The sequence below is a fragment of the Thalassophryne amazonica genome, chromosome 4 (assembly GCF_902500255.1).
Source record: "Thalassophryne amazonica chromosome 4, fThaAma1.1, whole genome shotgun sequence".
In the NCBI taxonomy this organism is placed as follows: domain Eukaryota; kingdom Metazoa; phylum Chordata; class Actinopteri; order Batrachoidiformes; family Batrachoididae; genus Thalassophryne; species Thalassophryne amazonica.
The window spans coordinates 78510673-78529579 of NC_047106.1; the positions used below are offsets into that span (position 1 = coordinate 78510673).

The 18907-nt window shown below is 45.9% G+C and overlaps 1 long non-coding RNA gene across 1 annotated transcript; it reads left to right on the forward strand.

Annotated features, from left to right (window-relative positions):
• Positions 1 to 930: 930 nt before the first annotated feature.
• Positions 931 to 18652, forward strand: LOC117509205. The gene is made up of 3 exons (XR_004560311.1): positions 931 to 942; positions 4726 to 4728; positions 18513 to 18652. It is a non-coding gene; the product is annotated as an uncharacterized LOC117509205 (long non-coding RNA).
• The last annotated feature ends 255 nt before the right edge of the window (positions 18653 to 18907 follow it).

Sequence of the window (18907 nt, forward strand, 5' to 3'; positions counted from 1 at the left end):
AGGTGGAGAAGCTGCCCGGCTTATATGGTGGTGGTGGTTGATGAGTGACAGCTGCCACTCCCGGTTGCTCCTGGGGCGGATGCGCCCTCTCGTGCCTGAAGCCCGCACTTCAGGCAGGGCGCCCTCTGGTGGTGGCCAGCAGTACCTCCTCTTCAGCGGCCCACACAACAGGACCCCCCCCCCCCCAACAGGCGCCTCCTGGTTTGTCGGGATGACGGGCGTAGAAGTTGGCCAGGAGGGCCAGATCCAAGATGAAGTTCCTCTTCACCCAGGAGCATTCTTCGGGACCATAACCCTCCCAGTCCACCAGATACTGGAACCCCCGGCCTTTCCGACGGACGTCCAGGAGCCTGTGAACCATCCATGCAGGCTCCCCGTCAGTGATCCAGGCAGGAGGCGGCACCGGTCCGGGGGTGCAGAGGGGTGAAGTGTGGTGTGGCTTGAGGCGTGACACGTGGAAGATCGGGTGGATCCGCAGTGAAGCTGGGAGTTGAAGCTTCGCTGCAGCAGGACTGAGGACCTTGAGGATCTTGAATGGTCCGATGTAACGGTCTTTCAATTTGGGGGAGTCCACCTGTAAGGGAATGTCCTTAGTGGAAAGCCACACCTCCTGCGCAGGCTGATATGCAGGGGCCGGGGATCGCCGGCGGTCTGCATGGGCCTGGGCCTTCAGCAGGCAGAATGGGCGGTGCGCCACACCCGACAACATCTGCAAAGATGGGCCTGGACCGAGGGCACACCGACCTCTCCCTCCACCACAGGAAACAACGGGGGCTGGTACCCCAAACATACTTCAAACGGGGAGAGGCCGGTGGCTGAAGATACTTGACTGTTATGGGCGTACTCGATCCAGGCCAGATGGTCACTCCAAGCCACCGGGTGCGCGGAGGTCACACAGCGGAGGGCCTGTTCCAGTTCTTGATTCGCCCACTCTGCCTGTCTGTTGGTCTGTGGATGATACCCGGACGAGAGGCTCATGGTGGCCCCCAGTTCCCTGCAGAAACTCCTCCAGACTTCAGAGGAGAACTGAGGACCACGATCCAAGACAATGTCAGTTGGTATCCCATGCAGATGCACGACATGGTGGACCAGGAGGTCTGCTGTGTCCTGGGCCATTGGGAGCTTCGGGAGGGCCACGAAGTGGGCCGCCTTGGAGAACTGGTCCACTATCGTGAGGATGGTAGTATTGCCCTGGGACGGTGGGAGACCCGTGACGAAGTCCAGACCAATGTGGGACCAGGGGTGATGTGGCACAGGTAACGGCTGGAGGGGTCCTTGTGTCTTCCTGTGGTCTACCTTGCCCCCGGCGCAGGTGGTACAGGCCTGGACGTACTCCTGGACGTCGGCTTCCATAGACGCCCACAAGAAGCGCTGCTGGACCACTGCCACGGTTCCTGGGTGACAGGAAAGCTTGGAACCATGACAGAAGTCCAGAATGGCAGCCCTGGCCTCTGGTGGGATGTACAGTTTGTTTTGCGGGCCAGTTCCTGGGTCTGGGTTCCGTGTCAGGGCCTCCCAGGCGGTCTTCTCCACGTCCCAGGTGAGGGTGGCCACGACAGTGGACTCGGGGATGATGGTTTCCATTGGAACTGACAGCTCGGGTTTGACTTCCTCTTCGTGAACCCGGGACAAGACGTCGGATCGTTGGTTCTTGGTCCCGGGGCAGTAGGTGATCTGGAAGTCAAAACGCCCGAAGAACAATGACCAGCGGGCTTTCCTGGGGTTCAGACGCTTGGCGGTCCGGATGTACTCCAGGTTCTGATGGTCCGTGAAAACCGTAAATGGCACCGCAGCTCCCTCCAACAGATGTCTCCACTCCTCAAGAGCCTCTTTCATCGCAAGGAGCTCACGATTGCCCACGTCATAGTTTATCTCAGCCGGGGTCAACCTGCGGGAGAAATAGGCACAGGGGTGGAGAACCTTATCGGACTCCCTGCTCTGGGACAGCACGGCTCCTATCCCTGAGTCAGAGGTGTCCACTTCAACAATCAACTGGCGGTTTGGATCAGGCTGCACCAGAACTGGCGCAGTCGAGAACCGGCGCTTCAACTCCCTAAACGCGGCTTCGCACCGATCCGACCAGGTGAAGGGGACCTTAGAGGAGGTCAGGGTTGTCAGGGGGCCAACAACCTGACTGTAGCCCTTAATAAACCTCCTGTAGAAATTTGCAAACATGAGGAACTGTTGCAGCTTCCTACGGCTTGTTGGTTGGGGCCAATCTCTCACCGCCACAACCTTGGCCGGATCAGGGGTGACGGAGTTGGAGGAGATTATGAACCCCAGGAAGGACAAAGAAGTGCGGTGGAACTCGCACTTCTCGCCCTTCACAAACAGCCGGTTCTCCAACAACCGCTGCAGGACCTGACGTACATCCTTAATATGAGCCACAGTAAAAACACTGCCCGCGGGCCAGTCTCCTCTGTCTAGTGGATGCTGTAAATTTAGCCCTGCTCGTGTCCATAGCATCGTCAGCAGGGGGAGCTGCAACCGCACGGAGCGCTGAGGCCGTGGAGCGTGGGGAGGGCGGAACCCTTTCGGACCCGGAAGGGAGAGGGATGGCGCGTGCCCGGCCACGTCCTTCGTCTCGCTCCCGACGACGTTCAGCTAACCAATTGTCTAATCATATAACCAGGTCGATGAGCCCGTCTAAATCCCGCGGCTCGTCCTTAGCCACCAGGTGCTCCTTAAGGACCGACGACAGTCCGTTTACAAAGGTGGCGCGGAGTGCAGCAGCATTCCAGCCGTACCTCACAGCCGCAATGCGGAAGTCGACTGCATACTCAGCTGCACTCCGGCGCCCCTGTCGCAACGACAGTAGCACTGTTGAAGCGGTCTCGCCTCTGTTAGGGTGATCAAAAACCTGTCGGAACTCCCTCACAAACCAAGTATATGTGGTTAGGAGCCGTGCATTCTGCTCCCAGAGCGCCGTAGCCCAGGCGCGTGCCTCACCTCGAAGCAAATTAATCACATAAGCCACCCGGCTGGAGTCCAACGCGTACATCACCGGACGCTGTGCGAAGACGAGCGAACACTGCATCAAGAAGTCCACGCACGTCTCCACATAGCCTCCGTACGGTTCCGGGGGGCTTATGTATGCTTCAGGGGACGGTGAGGGGGTTCGTTGAACGACCACTGGAATGTCTATACTTGGCACCAGGGCCGCAGGAGGAGGAGCTGCAGCCGCGCCCTGAGTGCGCACTTCCACCTGTGCAGTGAGAGCCTCCATCCTACGATTGAGTATGACATTCTGCTCGGTCATTAAATCTAACCGAGCAGTGAAGGCAGTGAGGATATGCTGCAACTCACCAACCATGTCTCCTGCTCGCGCCTGTGCACCCTGGTCTTCCATTGGTAGTTCAGCCAATGGTTGACGCCCCTCGGAATCCATGACGTTGGCCGAGATATCAATCAATCAATCAATCAATCAATTTTTTTATATAGCGCCAAATCACAACAAACAGTTGCCCCAAGGCGCTTTATATTGTAAGGCAAGGCCATACAATAATTATGTAAAACCCCAACGGTCAAAACGACCCCCTGTGAGCAAGCACTTGGCTACAGTGGGAAGGAAAAACTCCCTTTTAACAGGAAGAAACCTCCAGCAGAACCAGGCTCAGGGAGGGGCAGTCTTCTGCTGGGACTGGTTGGGGCTGAGGGAGAGAACCAGGAAAAAGACATGCTGTGGAGGGGAGCAGAGATCGATCACTAATGATTAAATGCAGAGTGGTGCATACAGAGCAAAAAGAGAAAGAAACAGTGCATCATGGGAACCCCCCAGCAGTCTACGTCTATAGCAGCATAACTAAGGGATGGTTCAGGGTCACCTGATCCAGCCCTAACTATAAGCTTTAGCAAAAAGGAAAGTTTTAAGCCTAATCTTAAAAGTAGAGAGGGTGTCTGTCTCCCTGATCTGAATTGGGAGCTGGTTCCACAGGAGAGGAGCCTGAAAGCTGAAGGCTCTGCCTCCCATTCTACTCTTACAAACCCTAGGAACTACAAGTAAGCCTGCAGTCTGAGAGCGAAGCGCTCTATTGGGGTGATATGGTACTACGAGGTCCCTAAGATAAGATGGGACCTGATTATTCAAAACCTTATAAGTAAGAAGAAGAATTTTAAATTCTATTCTAGAATTAACAGGAAGCCAATGAAGAGAGGCCAATATGGGTGAGATATGCTCTCTCCTTCTAGTCCCCGTCAGTACTCTAGCTGCAGCATTTTGAATTAACTGAAGGCTTTTTAGGGAACTTTTAGGACAACCTGATAATAATGAATTACAATAGTCCAGCCTAGAGGAAATAAATGCATGAATTAGTTTTTCAGCATCACTCTGAGACAAGACCTTTCTGATTTTAGAGATATTGCGTAAATGCAAAAAAGCAGTCCTACATATTTGTTTAATATGCGCTTTGAATGACATATCCTGATCAAAAATGACTCCAAGATTTCTCACAGTATTACTAGAGGTCAGGGTAATGCCATCCACAGTAAGGATCTGGTTAGACACCATGTTTCTAAGATTTGTGGGGCCAAGTACAATAACTTCAGTTTTATCTGAGTTTAAAAGCAGGAAATTAGAGGTCATCCATGTCTTTATGTCTGTAAGACAATCCTGCAGTTTAGCTAATTGGTGTGTGTCCTCTGGCTTCATGGATAGATAAAGCTGGGTATCATCTGCGTAACAATGAAATTTAAGCAATACCATCTAATAATACTGCCTAAGGGAAGCATGTATAAAGTGAATAAAATTGGTCCTAGCACAGAACCTTGTGGAACTCCATAATTAACTTTAGTCTGTGAAGAAGATTCCCCATTTACATGAACAAATTGTAATCTATTAGACAAATATGATTCAAACCACCGCAGCGCAGTGCCTTTAATACCTATGGCATGTTGGGAAAGTGTAGTGACACAGACCCCAAAACAGGGGGCGTAAATGAACGGTCAATAGATGAGCCAAAAGGTAACTATTTAATGTTATGAATGTGCACAACGAAATACAGACAATCACAGAATTTGTTATTAGTCAATATACAGAGGTGACGTGTGGGCAGGCTCGAGGATAGAAGACGTCTGTCCAGAGAAGAGTCGGGTCCCACACGATTTCCACTGCCAACGGATCTGAAGCACGCCAGAGTCGCCAAGTCCTGAGTCCCCAGGTGGCCACCGTCTCCAGCTGTCAGATCTGGTACTGCTGGCAGGAGGCAGAAACAGTTAATGGTGGGTGTGTGTGCACACACCCAGCAAACAGTCAGCAAAAATGTTCTCTCTCTGCAGTCCGGTGGGAATAACACCTCCACCTCAATCACAAGTTCACAGTCATGCAAGGTTAGTCTCCTACTTTATTGCAGTTTGGAGTAAGAAGTGAAATCCGTTCATTTCTTCACCATCCACGAACTCGGCTGTAAGTAGCAAGCGAACACCTGCAAACACAATCAGAATTGCAAGAGAAAAACAATGTGTGTTCAGCACAAACACGGCTGAGAATTTACCTTCGGGTAGTTGATATCTCGGCAGTGAGGTGGAGAAGCTGCCCGGCTTATATGGTGGTGGTGGTTGATGAGTGACAGCTGGCGTTGATGATGAGTGACAGCTGCCACTACCGGTTGCTCCTGGGGCGGATGTGCCCTCTCGTGCCTGAAGCCCGCACTTCAGGCAGGGCGCCCTCTGGTGGTGGCCAGCAGTACCTCCACTTCAGCGGCCCACACAACAAACTGGACAAATTTCCATCCCTGCCACATGAACTGAAATATCACCATAGTAGATTTTTTTGCACCAATTTCCCAGTAATCTAATGGATTCCACATCCACATTCATCATAAGTCTGCAGGGTCTCTAATCACCTGCTCCATGGCCTGCTGTAAAGTCCTAATGTTACCCTGCCTGTAAAGCTCAATCTATGTTCGCAAACAAGATGGCAGCGCATTCCCCAGTAGGGTGAACACCGTCCGGCATCAGCAAGCCACGGTGGCTCCAAAATGAAGGCCAGTTATCAATAACACTAAAGTCTTGCTGTCTATAAAATTGTGCCAGAACGTTGATCATTACCCCGGCATGGGAGGGAACCAGAGACTATTAACTGATGCAGACACATCTTTTTGGCAAGGTCACAAGTCCTCTCTGTGTCCATGCTACAGCTTTGGGTCATCATCTCCTCCGTCCGGTGCCTTGCTTCATGTATTTGTACATTTATCACAATTTCACTTCTTGTCAATAAATTATTATTCCTTTCACCTCTTGTTGTTGGCTCCCTGCAAACTGAGTCCTAAACTGTTCTCTGGTTTTAACCATAACAGGGGTTTCCTGGCCACCTACTGGACTCAGCAGAAGCAGACCCAGTCAGTTATCCCTCAGCTCGCAGGGAACAGTAGTGAACCAACAGCAACGACAGATTTCAACCTTGATCAACCAAATGTCAGCCTTAACCCAACAGGTAGTACAGTCTGACTCATGAATCACGGCACCTTTGACACAGTTAGCTCTAGTTACATCCTCACCCAGTCAGCCCACAGCGGCACCAATGACTCCGATGCCTCCACCTCCAGGTTCCTCTCCTGCCACTATGCATGAACCAATCACTTACCACCCTGAACCATTTTCGAGAAATGTCAACATGTGAGCATCTTTTCTCATGCAGTGTTTGCAGTGTTTTCTCAGTGTCTATTAGGGTGCATCACATTTAAATATTTCAAAATATCAATTTGGCTGGCATTGCATTTTGTTCCAATTAACATTAAAATGACTTTTGCAAAGTTTTGAGGAATTCCATTGAGATTTATAGGAGTTCCACCTAACACTTGAACGTTTGTAAAATTTCGAAAAATGTGAATTTTTTAGTCTAATTGCCAAAAGGTTGACCTGTAAATGTTGAGTACAGTGAACCTTTATACAGTAACATGTTCTAAATGGTTATCAAAGTAAATATTGTTTGTTTGCCCTTTGGGCAACTTGGGCATTTCTCAGAATTCAACTTTTAAGATTCTCCATCCATTTTGTCTATCGGACAAATGAATGGAGGTCAATGGGACATGTTCACGTGGCCTTGCCCTTAATTTTGTGCAGCAGGGATGGATGTTGGACACACATATAAAGTTTAATTTACTTTATTGTTAAACACAAGGGGCGATACTGACACACTGACAACAACAAACCCTCTCTAGTGGCTAACTCACTGGCAACTAACAGAGCCTAATGGTAACACTAACTAAACTTCAAACTTAATTGCTCAGTCTGTGCCAGAGTCTACTTCACTGATATCACCAGGGAGAAAGAGAGAGGAAATGGAACCTAAACTCTGAACCTAGCCAGTGTATCTCCCCCCAGATATGTCTCCCCACCCACCACCCCAGAGTAACTGTCCTATTCAGGGATTAGCTTGCGTTTGCAGCAGCTGCAGTCATGTTCAACTGCCTGCAGCACATTCTGCAGGTGCTGCTCCTTTCTGGCCACTGCAGCGAAGTTGGACGTGAGCTTGACACCGCGCTTGGCACACTCATTGACCACGTTCAATGCACATACATTGACCTCACTTTTTTTGAATGCAGCATTGGTCGCCCATTCCTTCACATCGAGAGACATAAATTCTGGATCAATGTGCAGCTGGTGCATCCCAAACCAACAATCCTTTGAACTGAACAATGGTAGCCTCAGCTTTACCTGGCACTCAGTGCTTTTTTTGGTTCTTGTTTTTGACATTTGAGAGATGCTTGTTGTTTTGTTGCATGCCCTTGTATTCCTACTGTTCTATGCTGCGATGTGACACTGAAATTTCCCCATTGAGGGATGAATAAAGGCTTTTCTTATCTTCTTATCTTATTGGCGAGGTGGTTGGCAAGACGGTGGGGAACTTTGGCTTGCCAAAGTGCTGCTCAGGGATGTGAATGAGGAGATCAGTGTTCTTGTGCTCCAACATCGCACTGAGAAGTGCACACTTGTCATCCTTGGGCACCTTGCTGCTGAAGAGAGCCAGGGGTAGCATCTCACCTGTCAGGTACCAGCGATGCCTCTCCAGTGCCTTGATCGCTGATGCCATAATGCTCTCATCTACAGCCTTGTATGCCTGCAGGTGGTGGTAGAGTGTCAGGTCATTCCAGGCAGCATCTACAGCTTTCTCGCAGGTAACCACCACTTTGCATAAATGTGTGTGATGAAAATGGCAAATGCCTGAATCTTCGATACCTCTTGCCGTGTGGTGATTGTGCCCTGGGGAAGCAATGTGATGTGCTGCTCCATCCAAGCCAGCTTGAGAATATAGAGCAGCTTGGCCATCCATCGTGCCTTGTGGAGCACTCCCAGTCATTGGAAGGTCACTGCAGTCTGCTCGTCACCATCTGCATCCAGAAACAGAAGACACAGCTGCACAAACTCACAGTAGGCACCTCGCTTGTGGGCAGTCACTTCTTTTATGCACCTGACAAGCTTAGCACGTAACCTGCACAGAAGTGGTTGCTTGGTGTTTCCAGGAATGTATTGGGACCATTGGCTGCTGGGGCTAACAGGTTCCATTTCTCGCTCAGACATGTGAACAAGCTAACCTCTGGTGAGCATGATGACTCCACCTTCAGGTCTGTGAAAACCTGGTTCAGGAGGACCTCATCAATTTGTTGCCGCCACCCAGACCAAAGCAGTGGTCGGCCCAGTGAGAGCTGTATGGCAATGCAGGCTGCTCTGAGATGACCGGTCTTGGTGCAGTGGTGTTAAATGCTTAAATCCTTAGAAGATTGCCTTGCACCAGTGAGACGTTGGATGTCTAGAAACTTCCTACTTTTAAACTCTGATAAGACTGAAATGATGGTTCTTGGTCCAGTGAGATATCGGCATCAATTTGACCAGTTAACACTTAGCCTAAGCTCATGTGTCATACATCATACTGACAAAGTGAGGAACCTTGGGGTAATTTTTGATCCTACATTGTCCTTTGACCTCCACATTCGAAATATTACGAGGGCTGCTTTCTTCCACCTGCGAAATATAGCGAAGATTCGTCCCGTCCTGTCTATGGCTGATGCTGAGACCCTGATTCATGCGTTTATCTCTTCTAGATTGGACTACTGCAATATTCTATTTTCTGGTTTACCGCAGTCTAGCATTAAGGCTCTCCAATTGGTTCAAAATGCTGTAGCCAGACTTTTGACACAAAGCAGAAAGTTCGACAACATTGCACCCATTTTGGCAGCCCTTCACTGGCTTCCTGTCCCAGTGAGATTAGATTTTAAGGTTCTGCTACTAGTCTATAAAATTGCTCATGGACTGGCACCTCCCTACCTAGCAGACCTAATTAAACCTTACGTACCGGCCCAGACTTTGCGTTCTCAGGGTGCAGGACTACTTTGTGTCCCTAGGGTGAATAAGAAGTCTGCAGGTCATGGAGCTTTCTCTTATCGTGCCCCTGCTCTGTGGAATGATCTCCCTGCATCAATAAAACAGTCAGATTCTGTGGAGACTTTCAAGTCCAGACTTAAGACTCACTTTTTTTCCCTTTCGTATGGTTAGCATACTGATATAGTTTTGTTTTATGCTTTTTACTCTTTTAATTCATTTTATTAGGAAACGGAGTGTGCCGCGGCCCCAGCTTTACCTAAATTCTAGGTCTTTTAGTGAAGCTTAGGGCTAGTGGCCGGCGATCACCTTAGTATTTCTTCTGTTTTCTTGTTGTTTAATGCTGGCAAATTATACTGTATTTCTTGTCTTTCTGATGCCTGATTCTGTTTTTTTTCTCTCTGTTTAAGGTGCAGCTCCATCCAGAGATGGGTGTTGTATTTGTGCTGGCGACCTTCCTGTCCTGTGCACCAACAGCATTTTCTGTATATTTGTTTTGTGAATTGTTCTGTGATTTATGTCTGTAGCATGCCCCAAGCAGAAGGTCACCCCTTTGAGTCTGGTCTGTTTGAGGTTTCTTCCTCAGAGGGAGTTTTTCCTTACCACTGTTACTCTGGGGGTTGGTAAGGTTAGACCTTACTTGTGTGAAGCACCTTGATCAACTCTGTTGTGATTTGGCGCTATATGAGTGAAATTAAATTGAAATTGAAATGCCATGTTGACATCCTGGTCAGCGCAGCACCAGTCTTGCAGCAACTTGCCTGTCAACTGGCAATGATCACCACACATGCATCATTGGCCTGCTTCTTATACTGCCGGGACACCAAGCATTTTTAGCTGCTCTTCATCTCCAACCACCACTGTAAGACGCTCCTCCAACTGGCGCACATTGCTGAGCATCGGTGTTAGCGTGATGTCCCAGTGTAGGGTGCACAATGGAGGTGGTGTCCAGTATCGCCCCTTGTATTTAACAATAAAGTCAATTAAACTTTATATGTGTGTCCCACATCCATCACTGCTGCACAAAACTCAGGGTAAGGCCACGTGAACATGTCCCATTGACCTCCATTCATTTTGTCTTTAGGAAAAAATGGAGAATCTTGAAAATTGAATTCTGAGAAATGCCCAAGTTGCCAAAAGGGCAAACAAACAACTTTTACTTTGATAACCCTATAAAACATGTTACTGTATAAAGGTTCACTGTATTCAACATTTCTAGGTCAATCTTTTGTCAATTAGACTAAAAATCACACATTTTTTGAAATTTCACAAAAGTCCATGTGTTAGGTGGCACCCCTAAATCTCAATGGAATTCCTCAGAACTTTGCAAAAGTCATTTTAATGTTAACTGGAACAAAATGCAATGCCAGCCAAATTGATATTTTGAAATTAAAATTAAAAGTGTACTTTGTCGAACGGTGCACTCAAGGATGGATCCGTTCTCTGCTCAGTGACCAGTTCCTGCTGAGAGATTACGTGACTCAAGTACGAAAAAATTAAGTTCAAAATCAAATGGATCATTAACAGTGTCAGACTTAGCTTTAGCCTTGGTGACAGCACAAGCCATAAACACTTCTGGAAAGTCCCGCTCATAACCGTCCTTGGTTCCTTGTTTTGAGCTGAAACTTTAACAGGTCAATCAGAAGCCCAAACTCTATCACAGCTAAATCATTATCCAAAATGACATCCATGCCCTGAACATCAACAAGACCACAAGTCAGAAAAACCTTGAGCAAAGGTGCACTCAGGGAGACCAAACTGACACCTCTAACAATAACACAGTCACCTGTATCAGTCTCCTCTGAAAATGGTAAAACCGAAGCTCGAATGAAGGAATCAGTTGCTGCGGTGTCCCTCAAAATCCTCACTGGTGCTTTCCAACCATTACCACAAAGTGACACAAAACCATCTGAAAGAAATGCCTCCAAACCAGAGCAGTTTTTAGACTTAGCACATGAAACTGTGGAGTCTTCACTTCAGACTGTAAACGCAGCAGGTTTAACATTTTTAGGAAAAGTACCAACTTTGTGTTATGTGTCGGACGCAGCCCGGAGAACCGACCAGCGTTTGAAGGACCCAGTATAAAATAAGCAGAGCACGGTACAAAGGATAACAGAGTTTAATAAACATAACAGTGATGTGAAAAAATATAAAAGTGCGCGGTCTGGCGTGGTGGATTGCGGTGCGCTCCCAGCAGCGCTAACAGTCCGGAGCCAGAACCAATTCGGACCCAAGGACCCCGCCGACACCCCCCAGGTGGCCGCGACAAACCGAGTCTGTGAAAGAAGGAATCATTATGTGAGTCCACACTCAACACACAGAGAGAACGCTCAAAGGTGCACAAACAGCAAACACTTCCTGGCTTAATTACTAATCAGCTTCCCACCCTGCAGGCATGGAACATCCAGTTCACAAACTCACTGCAGCGGAAGCTGATTACACGACCAACATACAGCTCAATATAATAAGGTGTGAGGGACACCACATTTACTGACTGTATAAATGTTAGTCACAAAATCTAATGTACCTCAGGAAGTGTGCTGACGAGCGTGAGACCTCACCCCCTCCTCTTTCACAGACCATGCATCAAACCTGGACGTTCTCTGCATCCACTGATGATGAGATGGCTCCCGAGACGACGATCTCACCCGTCTGGTCACAAGGTCGAGTCTCTGGCAAATACACACTGTGTACTCCAGTCTTAAATGCCACCATGTTCCAATCCATTGTAGATGCACCACAGCTGTGAGTCCTGACGAGCCGCAGGTGATCAGCCTCAGGTGATCAGGGTGAGGTCCTGATAAACTCAGCTACACAGCCACTCAGTCCCAAATGCAAGCCACCTGGAAGGAAAAACAAAAGACAGGACAGAAAACAGAAACAAAAGGCAGCCAGGCCCCCCCAGCCACAACACTTTGCTTCTCAAAACAGGACATTCACTCTTCCAATGACCCTTTCCACTTAGAAAAACGACCTGGCCTAGTAGGCTGAAACCTAACAAACTTTGAATGACTCACAGATTTAGCAGTGGAAAAATCAGAGAGAGTGCAACTCCTACTTTTCCCTTTATTTATAAATATACTCATCAGCAATAGTAGCTGTCTCAGATACAGTAGCTTTTCCCCTCTCGATTAAGTGAGTAGCAACTTCAGGTGGAACACAGTCAAGAAACTTTTCAAGTACAGTTAGGTCACAAAGCTCTTCATAAGTAGTGACATCTAAAGCAGAACACCACCTACTAAAATGTTTGCACAGATGTTTAGCAAACTCAACACTGGACTGCCTTTCACCCTTCCTCTGGGACCTAAAATGCTGTCTATAGGCTTCTGGAACCAACTCATAAGCTTTTAACACAGCCTCCTTGACAGTTTTGTACTCCTGGCTCTCACGTTTACTCAAAGCTGAATATGCTGCTTGAGTAAAGACAGACTGCACCATAACCTGATCAGCCCCTCAAATTAGTCACTCTCTCATAAAGTGCACAGAATGTATCCAGATCACTCTCCTCAAACTTAGGAACAAGGCACAGATTGGATACCAAATCAAACTCCCTTTGTAAAATCAAATTTTCAGAAGCCATTCTTAACCTGTCCTGCTCCAACTGAAGTCTCTCCCTCTCAAGTGCCAATTTTTCCCTCTCCATTTGTAACATATGTTTTGGTAACATTTGTTTAAACATTAAAGCAGAATTAACCTCATCTGCAGCTACATTACTCTTCTCCAACAATGCTGCCTTCAAATTCCCTTTAACACAATCCAAATCCTTCCTTAAATCTCTGTCATCCACTTTATAAAACTCTCCAATGGAAGCCAACTGCTGTTTAGTACAAAGATCCAAACCACTCACAGATGGCAACTCCCACAAACTCTCCCATTACTTTGTCCATTGTAACACAAATTAGAAAAAACCTACCTGAAACCACAGAAGCTTAAATGATACTTTGCAATGTTACACCAAAATAAAAGAGAGGATCTCCACTATCCTTCCACCAAAAATCCCTAGCTAGCTCTTCCCTAGTCTTCTGGAAGCGTGGTGGTGGGACTTACGTGTTACTCACAGCGGCCGTAATGGCCCTGACACATCCCAAGCCAATGAAGGGAAAAAGGTGAGGGATGCTGCAACCTGCGTTTGTCTCTGCCCCCCCAGTCAATCTCCTTATGAGAAAGCCGCCTAAGACCTACAAGGAAAATCCTCAGTTTTTCACATTAATGCACATTACAAATCATACATTTACCTTTGTGGCCTTAGAAAAAAACTACTGACAAAACAAAACAATTTCTCCTCCAACTGCGCAGCACTCCGTGTCACCTCGAGTGCAAAAGCAAAGCATATATGGCAACCCAGCCACACGTCAATCAAGCGTGGGAAAAGTTTCATTCAGAAATACAATGCCACCCAACTATCCGTGCACTCAATAAAATCCGATTACGACAACGGACATACTCTACCAAGGTCACCAGACAAGCCCCCATTTTGTTACAACCCAGCTCGAAGAGTCACAACAAAAGAGTGGAGACCACGCACCAGACCAAATGTTTTAACAATATTTATTAGAAAAAAGGATAAAACAGATAAAAACATCTGGCGTAGGCTGCAGGGCCCGCTGGAATGGCCCTGGTGCTCGCGGCGGTGATAGTGGAGAGCAGGCATGGACCTGCCCTCCCTAGCACTCCCACACACAGCTTTAATAATCACTGCTATCAACCAGTGGGCAGAGCCACAATCAGGAATAGGGTCACAATCAGGAACACCTGCACAAAAAGCAGAGGAGGCACAGCAAAAGGAGGCAAAGAAGTAAAACCCCCTACTTAACCCCCACACGGGCCAGGGCCGTGACATTCTCAAACACCCATTTACTTATTATCCAGTTCTATCAACTCAGTGATTACCACTAATTTACAACAATATCTAATCTATCAGTGTCCAGTGATTGTAGTAATTATTTATATACCCGGCTGGACATAATAAGAGTGCACTGCTTTATTCATGTCATTTCATGACTGTACGCCTGTGACCATGGGTCATATACAGAGGCACAGAGGGATCATACTTGTATTGTCTGCTCGATAAGAGAGATTAAATATTGGACATTGTGGTGTTTTTATCATGGTGTGTAGTTTTTATTTTTTGTTTCTCCACAACAGCAGGGCAATGTGGTTCCACACATTCCAGCTTTTTTTTTCTCCGCAACAGCTGTGCAATGTGGGTCCACACACTCCAGCGTGTGTGGACCCACACCACTCCAGTTTTATTCCAGAGGCAATTGTGCATTTGAACAAATCTTAGCAGGGTTTGCACATATTTATATATTTATTTATTTATTTGCCTTTTGCGCATCAATTTTTATGCTGGCAATCTTTTAGTGGTTTCTCCTGATGCTTGTTTTTAGTGGTTTACTAAGCTTGTGAGTGCCCGGTTGTGTCTGTGTTATACTTTTGTTCAGTGTTTTCATTGTTATTGTTGTGCCTGACAAACATGGATGCCCTTTTCTGTTTGTTGCAAGTCAAATCTACCTACGGGTACAAATAAAGTCACCTGAACCAGCTGAATGCAATGAAACTGTCGCAGCAGGACCATTCACACTTGCCCGACCGTGTGTCCCTCCCGACGTCGGCTCGATGTTTTCGGGGTTCGCTCATTCAGGCTGTTTCACCGCGATTCGCCCTGATTCCTACTTATTGTGGCCTACCATTTTTATGCTGATGATTGTCAAATGTACATGCTTATCGCTAAAAACAGCCTTTGCCCCCTGACACCCCTACTTGACTGTCTGTGTGACGTCAGGGCTTGGTTGTCACAGAATGTTTTGAAACTTAATGAGGGCAAGACAGAGGTTATGTTGTTTGGAAGTGCCCTCGTTGACTTGGGACCTCTTAAGGATTTTGTACGTCCCAAGGTCACCAGCCTTGGTGTCACGATAGACAGCGATTTTAAATTTGATAAACAAATCAATGGTGTTTTGAAATCGTGCTTTTATCATCTTCGTCTTTTATCAAAGGTAAAACTGTTTCTATCTTTCAACCTTTTTGACTCTTTTATTTCAAGTCGTCTGGACTACTGTAACGCACTTTATTATTAGCCAACAGGCTCTTTCCCAGTTGCAGTTAGTCCAGAACGCTGCAGCGCGACTTTTAACAGGAGCCTGGAAGCATGAGCACATAAATTCTTGCAATTCTTGCATCTTTGCACTGGCTTCCTATTAATTTTAGAATTGATTTTAAGATTTTATTGTTTGTCTTTTAAACTTTGAATGGAAGGGCCCCTCAATATATCACTGACCTCCTACAAATTTACTCTCCGGCACGTGCTCTGAGGTCTGAGGGCCATTTCCAGCTCGTGGTACCCAAGACGAGATTTAAAACCAGGTGGGACAGGGCTTTTTCTGTGGCTGGCCCCAGACTTTGGAACGTTCTGCCCCTCCATGTCCGAACAGCCCCCACAGTGGAGTGTTTGAAGTCTCGTCTGAAGACCCACTTTTATTCTCTGGTTTTTAACACTGCGTGAGTTGTGTGGTCCTCTGTTTTATTGGTTTTGTTTTTATTTTGGTAGATTTTATTAGTTTTATCTTTTGTATGCTGTATGTATTTATTTATTTATCTTGCACATTTTAGTTATTTTTATTGTTAATTTTCTTATTTTTAATTTATTTCTTGACTATTGGGGTTTTATCTATTGTGATTCTACTGTATGTGCAGCACTTTGGAACATTTTGTTGTTAAATGTGCTATATAAATAAAGTGGATTGGATTGGATTGGATTATTCGTGCTCTGTGTGTGAAGGGGTCATAACGTGTTGTTTATATTACTTGCAATTGGAATGAAGTAAACATATGCTGAGTATTTTAACAAAAAAGTGTGATTATGTTTAATTAAAAGCCCCAAAATGCAATGGGTCCACCAGACCCAGCATGACTCCCTGTGTAACAAAAATACAAAGACCCTAAAAGGGTTAAACAAGTGACAACAAACAACTACTGCAACCTGGCTATTTACTTTGCACTCAGATTAAATAAATGCTAAAATGGAGTTGGACATATCTCCAAATACACTTGCACAGTGAGCTTTACACCATGGGGAACAACATGGGCAACAAGTTCCATGTCACCACAGTGCCATCACTTTCCATGACTGCAGTGGGTCATTGTGCAGGTTGGGAACACAGTGCTTCAATGACTATGTCAGCAAGTTGAGCAATTTTTATTGCCTAATCACAAAAGAAATCCAACTTTCCACTCAGATCAGTTGGGTCGCTGTCTGAAAGTCCTCTAACAAAAGAATCTGTTCTTGAAATATGGCCATACACCATAGATAAATTTGCCAAATGATATTTAGAAAACCATACAGGCAGTATGTGGGTCATCAAGTGGATACACGTAGGGAAGCCACAAGTCTGTGGTCACAACCTGGGCAGGTACATAGAAATTATACTTTTTCAGGAATGAAACCGAATTGGAGAAAATACATGCATGGCAACATTCACATGTTGTAAAACTTTTTCATGCGCTCACAAAACAACACATGTTCAAAATGTGTGGCTCTTGAAAGTTACACCTCCCATATCTCAGGCCTGCAATGTCACATTTGATGAAGTTAACGAGTGTGCAGGGTGACAAGGGGTGACGACAGAAGTTGTGGGAGAGAAAAATGAACTCCTTAATTACATTAATTACTGCATCAACATTGTTGTCCTACTTTTATCTGGCTCACCTTGTTCTTCTCTTGTTCCACCACCACCTCTCTCTTGCACTGCGTCTCCCATTTCCAGCTGCTTTTCCCCAAGTGAGACAAAACAAAAGGGTGAAGTAAGGATAAATTGAAACTACAACGTTACAAAGTTTGTGGGATGACACAACTTTCAGGGAAGGGTAGAAAAAAGCAATGTGCTTATGAGGCCCTTTTTTTAGACTTTAGTTTTATGTAGTACATGATTTATTGTAATTCTTTTTGCTATTGCATTTTTTAAATGCTGATGCATTGCTTCTTTAAATTGTATTTTAAAGCATAATGCCTTGAAATTACTTGTGATTTAACTTGTAAAAATAATTTTCCTTGTGTCAGTAGAATTTGGTAACATATAATATTCAAATAGTCAGGTCTCAGAGTGTGCACTGGTGCTGCGCTTTACTCCATCCACAATACCACAGATGTTGACAGAACCACTTTCGGACCTGAATGTCAACCGCCCAGGCAGACAACCATTCAGACATATGTATTCAAATAAATGATTCACAAATTTATATATTGACAGTATAATCAAGCTTCACCTATTGTAAAAAAAAAAAAAAAAACTATGAAATTTGGCACTTTTAACAATTCAACAAGATGCCACAACAGACTGTAGAACTCTTTTTTCCAACATGTCATTTCCAAGAGTGCTGATTCACCAAATATGCTTGTTTTAGCTTCATGAAACAGGTGGAACATGGTGTGTCTGAAAGTCCCTAAGTTTTAGGTAAAATGGAAAGAAAAGGGACTTACACAAGCAAGAAAAATAATCTCCCAGAGTTCCTGCTGGAAAGAACTCTGGATGTCTGCTGGACAGAGGTAGGAGAACCCTCAAAAAGGACTGCTGCAGACCAGCTGGTGACCTTGCTGGGATTTTCACAAAAATCTCAGGTGTTTAATGCTGGCAAATTATACTGTATTTCTTGTCTTTCTGATGCCTGATTCTGTTTTTTTTTTTTCTCTATGTTTAAGGTGCCGCTCCATCCAGAGATGGGTGTGGTATTTGTGCTGGAGACCTTCCTGTCCTGTGCACCAACTGCATTTCCTGTATATTAGTTTTGTGAATTGTTCAGTAATTTATGTCTGTAGCATGGCCCAAGCAGAGGGTCACCCCTTTGAGACTGGTCTGCTTGAGTTTTCTTCCTCAGAGGGAGTTTTTCCTTACCACTGCTGCTCTGTGGGTTAGTAAGGTTAGACCTTACTTGTGTGAAGCGCCTTGAGGCAACTCTGTTGTGATTTGGTGCAATATAAATGAAAATAAATTGAAATTGAAAAACACAAACCAGACATTGCTCATGTTTTTTTTTACTACTCTACCATGGACAGCATCCTCACATATTGCCTTTGTACGTGGTTTACCAGCTACACAGTGGCAAACAGGAAAGAGCTCCAGAGGATTAAAAAATGGCAGAGAAGATCAATGGGTGCCCTCTACCCATAGTGGGGGACCTTCATGGCTCTTATTCTTTAGGAGAGCCAACACCATTCTAAAGGACTCATCCCACCCAGGCCACTCTGTGTGAGCTAATGCCATCAGGCAGATGGCACAGGGCCATTAAAGCAAGTACAAATAGATTGAAAAACAGTTTCTACCCAACTGCTGTGAGAGCTTTGAATACCACTGGAACCAAATAAACATGTCACGTGACACAGTTGAGTGCAATATTTGTTTTTGTGCAATATCCACAGTTTTGTATATGATTTTCTCATTTTTATATGCAGTCTCTTTTTTGCTACTACTTTTTTTAAAATTTGTGTTCTGGGCATATCTATTTCGTTTGGTTAAATTGTTTTTCCTTCTCCAGACCTTTATAGTCCACCCATGGTTTACTCAGGTTTACATTTGCACTGAAAGGTTTTCACCTC